The sequence below is a fragment of the Penaeus chinensis genome, chromosome 4 (genome assembly GCF_019202785.1).
Source record: "Penaeus chinensis breed Huanghai No. 1 chromosome 4, ASM1920278v2, whole genome shotgun sequence".
NCBI lineage: Eukaryota > Metazoa > Arthropoda > Malacostraca > Decapoda > Penaeidae > Penaeus > Penaeus chinensis.
Genome location: NC_061822.1, coordinates 3,285,477 through 3,290,476, shown reverse-complemented (window position 1 = coordinate 3,290,476; position 5,000 = coordinate 3,285,477). Strand labels below are relative to the sequence as shown.

Below are 5,000 nucleotides of genomic sequence, written 5' to 3'. Positions count from 1 at the left end.
GATAACTTCATCTGTACCTCAGTCGTGTCTTTGTGCAAACAAACAAACACACAGACGCTCACACTCGCACCCCCCCCCCCCCTACGTACACTTAGACTGTCTATCCTTTCAAGTTATCTCCACGTGGCCTTTCTTTCTCCTGTGTTCATCTTGATATTCGTAATATTTAAGTATCGCCGGAGAGTACAAACTTATCATTAGACAGAGATACGATCGCCTTATCTCTTGGTATGGAGTGGGAAGTGAGCTGTGCCATTCAGGCTTCCGAGAATCAAGAATGATCTCTGATTGCGATGTGCGAATGCTGGCCCGGGGCTCGGTTTGCTTTGGGCCCTTTGCGCTGACAGGTTGCGTGAGCCGGAGACTGAGGTGCGGATGCTGTAGACTCTAATTTCACTGCCGGACTTTTTTTTTATTTTTTTTTTATCATATCACCCAACTCGTACTCTCTCACTCACTCTCTCTCTCTCTCTCTATGTCTCTCTTTGTCTCTCTTTGTCTCTCTCTCCCTCCTTACTTACTTCCTTCCTTCCCTCCTTCGCCCCCCCCCCTTCCCTCTCTCCCCATCCATCCATCCATCCATCCATCCATCCATCCATCCATCCATCCATCCATCCATCCATCCATCCATCCATCCATCCATCCATCCATCCATCCATCCATCCATCCATCCATCCATCCATCCATCCAATCAACCCCCTTGCTCACACTTTTCTCCCAACCCCCAATCCCTGACTCCCACAGGAAAAGCATATCATTAACAAAACTTAGGTTGGAATTTCACTTCAAACACAGGCTCTTAATATTCTTCGTGTCCGGCGCATTGTCTTTTAGATTACTCCAACCGTACAGTGAATCAGCACGTGCGTATTGCAGTGACAAAGTGAAGATGTTTCCGGTCTTATTTTTTTCTGATAAATTCTTATCGTCGTTTCCTGTCTCTTTTTGGACTGCTTTCGCGTTAGTTAATAGTTGTTGCGTAAATATTCGACTGTTTATATATTTTTGCCATTGAAGTGTTCTTCGTCTCATGTTTGTTTTTGTTTTTCTTCTCCAGGTACGACATTGATAGAATGGTGCTTTTCGTTGGATGAAGCAGAAACTCGCGTAAGTGTTTGTTATGTTTGTGTTTTTTCTCGTTTTCTGTGTTGTTTTAGAAGGCTGTAGATATTTTGGGAGGTCCAAGGCGAGTTTTCAATCACGTCGGTGCAGTTTTATATGTCTAAGGCTGATTACGAAATAGAGAGAGGTAGAATATTTTTGTATTTAATGTAAGTTACTAACCTTATGAATCTCGCAAAAGCATTGATCAAACACATAGATCTTTGTACTTTGTACTTGGACGTAAATGATAAGAGATTAACTTGCTTGTGTGTGTGTATGTGTGTGTGTGTGTGTGTGTGTGTGTGTGTGTGTGTGTGTGTGTGTGTGTGTGTGTGTCCCGTGTGCGTATGCGTTTGCGTGTGCGTGTGCGTGTGTGTAAGCCTAATGAATCTAACATCAGCTGGTCCCGGTGCGCCAGGTACATCAGCAGACGACAGATGGAAATACCTGCATGTGTCTCAGCGCATTAAAGCCCGAACTTCAATATTTATAGGTCGTTACAGCGGAGGTGACAAACACAGCGACAGGTGGGACTTCGTTGCGAAAGCCATTCCACAACTGCATTCCCTGTCTCAATGACGGTGGCCTGGGGGGGGGGGGGGGGGGAGCACCCTCGTGTCTCGCGTGGAACCTGTTTTGGTCCTTCTTTGTCTTTCTTATCTGCCTGTCTGTCATTCATCCTCCTCGTTTTCCTCGTCCTTTTTCCTGTTCGTCTTTCTCTACGTCTCCCCTCTCCCCTTCCCTCATCTCCTTCCTCTTCCTTATCACCATCATCCTCAGCCTCAGCTAAGCCCTACCCCTCCTCCTCCTCCCCTCCCTCTTTCCCTCCCTCCTCCCTCCCTCCCTCCCTTCTCCCTTCTCCCTTCCTCCCTTCCTCCCTTCCTCCTCCTCCTCCTCCTCCTCCTCCTCCTCCTCTTCCTCCTCTTCCTCCTCGTCATCTATCTCTCATCCCTCTCATCCTTTTCGTCATTTTCCTCTCTCTCCCTCCCTCCCTCCCTCCCTCCCTCCCTCCCTCCCTCCCTCCCTCCCTCCCACCCTCCCATTCTTCCCTCTCCTCCCTCCCAGTCCTCGCCCCCGCCCTTCCTAACCGGAACAAAGAGGGAATTGTGCATTTCTGTCCCGCATGCCCGCGTCCTAATATATGTGGCTGTCTGCCTGTTGTCGCTAATGACTGTTGCTAATGGCGATTGTGATCAGTTAATAGGAACTGGCGTCGAGTGATGACCGCGATGGCGCTCGTGGTGATGATGCTGTTAATCACACGGTTGTTTATTTATGATAATTGGTGACATGGTTTTTGTGCTATAAATGTTGCCTCTGTTGTCCCTGTGGATGGTACTAACTAGGCACGCCGTCGTGTTAATAGATACAGCTAGAAGGTAATCAGCATGTTTGTTTGAGTCTAGGTCACCGTCGGGGGTCGGAATAGCCTGTGCCTGGGGCTTATGAGGTCACTTCGGGTCACGTCACCGAAGCGCAAACAGATGACGATTTGTTTCCGGGAAAGTTTTCCGGGCGCGGTTTAGAAAGCAGGCGCAGGTAATGAATGACTCGTCTTATGTAAGGCCTTGTCGTCTTGGGCGCTAGCGTTTCATTTTTGAGGATGTTGGGAATATGCATGTGGTCTTTATGGGTAAGATCATTTTGATTGTGATTCGCATGTTGTTGTATTGATAGTCTGCCCAGGCAAATTTAAGGAAGGTAAATTGATGCCTATTTTTACACACTTGGATTTTTTTTATAGCGACAGTATCTTATTTTTAATCATTTTTTTTTTTTCGTACGCCCGTGTCACTGTGCTAATGTGTGCGAAGATGCGTGAAGAAATAATGTTTGTATTGTTCAAGGTTCATTATTATTCAGCTGACTGCTGAGTAAGACTTGTGTGTTTTTGTTTGTGTTCGGAGAAAGTTTGCTGTTTCTTGAAACGTGCTTGGTTTATTTGAGGATCAACGAGTTATAATTTTATCAGTAATTTGAGTGTAATATGATCATCAGTTTGAATGCTCTTTTGTTGTGTAGGAAAGTGTTCAGTTCAGGTCGGCCCATAAACCCACTTCAGTCTTAACATACTCGAAAGTTTCAGAAAAGCAGGCGCTTAGTACCAGCAAGAGACCTGGTCCTAAAAGCGGTTTTGAGAATTATGAATACATTATAGCATTCTCTTTCTTGTTACCTTTCAGTAACAATTTCACTGAGCCCGCATGTATTGAGTTATTATGGCTTCTGAAATTGTAAATATTACCCGATTTCAAAGTATATATGGCAATGAGACCTATTTTTTATAGACCTATTGTATATCTGGAATTATATAGCTGGGGAATGAATTGAGCATTAGAGTTTAGGAAACAACTCAATACTTATTGGATGTTTTGCTGCTTGCTAATGATTAAATAAAAAAAACCCGTGTTAAAGAAAATAAAAGCAAATGAATTGTGCGTCATTCAAGAGGCTATCAATCTACATATACTCCCGCTTTGGAATCCATTGTGGGAAAAAAAATATATTATCAAGAAATCGTAATAGATAATGTGCTGCAGAGTAATAAACATCCGTTATGGCATTATTTCTGACTCTTTACTGTGTTAGGCTTAGTGTATTGTAAGATTTATGTTTTTACTACTTCTATCGGTATTATCATGAAGTTATCGTGATAATTATCTCCACCCTTCCCATTTCCTCTTTATCTTTCCATTTATTTCAGTGCTTCTGGCCCTTACACTCCCACCCTCTTCCTATCTACTCATTTCCTTTCCTCTCTCCCTCTCTCTCTCTCCACCTCTCCCTCTCTCCACCTCTCCCTCTCTCCACCTCTCCCTCTCTCCCTTTCTCCCTTTCTCTCTCCCTCCGTCTCTCCACCTCTCCCCCCCCCCTTCCTTCCTTCTCCACCTTCATCGTGCTTTTCCCATCATTTTATCTCTCTTCCCTCCCCACATCCCCAATCTCCCTCCCTCCCTCTCTCCCTCCCTTCCCCGAGCCCCCACTCCCTGTCCTCGTGCCTTTCCCCTCGAGCCCCCCATCCTCATATATAACGACCACCAGCTGTGCAAGTGACGAATCGGGAACTGTATTTGCAACTCGACTTAAGTAATGAGGTTGGGGTGAAAAAAAAAGTCTGCATGTGCGCCTTGCAACTTGCAGAATGGACGAAATGCATGAATGATGATGCGAGAGAAATGTGCTGAATATCTTTCTAGTTAATGTGTCTAGGAGACAGACAGACAGACAGACAGACAGAGATAAAGAGAAAGAGAAACAGAGAGAGAAAGAAAGAGAAACAGAGAGAGAGAGAAAGAGAAACAGAGAGAGAGAGAAAGAGAAACAAAGAGAGAGAGAGAGAGAGAAAGAGAAACAAAGAGAGAGATAGAGAAAGAGAAACAGAAAGAGAGAGAGAAAGAGAAACAGAAAGAGAGAGAGAAAGAGAAACAGAAAGAGAGAGAGAGAGAAACAGAGAGAGAGAGAGAGAAAGAAAGAGAAAGAGTGAGAGAAAGAGAAACAGAGAGAGAGAAAGAGAAACAGAGAGAGAGAAAACGAAACCGAGAGAGAAAGAGAAACAGAGTGAGAGAAAGAGAAACAGAGTGAGAGAAAGAGAAACAGAGTGAGAGAAAGAGAAACAGAGTGAGAGAAAGAGAAACAGAGTGAGAGAAAGAGAAACAGAGTGAGAGAAAGAGAAACAGAGAGAGAGAAAGAGAAACAGAGAGAGAGAAAGAGAAACAGAGAGAGATAGCGAAGCAGAGAGAGAAAGAGAAACAGAGAGAAAGAGAAACAAAGATAGAAAAAGAAAGAGAGAGAGAGAGAGAGAGAGAGAGAGAGAGAGAGAGAGAGAGAGAGAGAGAGAGAGAGAGAGAGAGAGAGAGAGAGAGAGAGAGAGAGAGAGAGAGAGAGAGAGAGAGAAA

The 5,000-nt window shown here is 44.5% G+C and overlaps 1 protein-coding gene across 3 annotated transcripts in view; it reads left to right on the top strand.

Moving 5' to 3' along the window:
* LOC125046807 (plasma membrane calcium-transporting ATPase 3-like) overlaps positions 1-5,000 on the top strand; it is a 235,816-nt gene that overhangs the window by 34,256 nt on the left and 196,560 nt on the right. For 2 of the 3 annotated variants that reach the window (XM_047644788.1, XM_047644771.1), the window contains one exon: positions 1,058-1,107. The exons of the other annotated variant lie outside the window; for it this stretch is intronic. The gene's annotated coding sequence lies outside the window, so the exon portion shown is untranslated. The remainder of the gene's footprint in view (positions 1-1,057; positions 1,108-5,000) is intronic. 3 annotated transcript variants of the gene reach the window in all.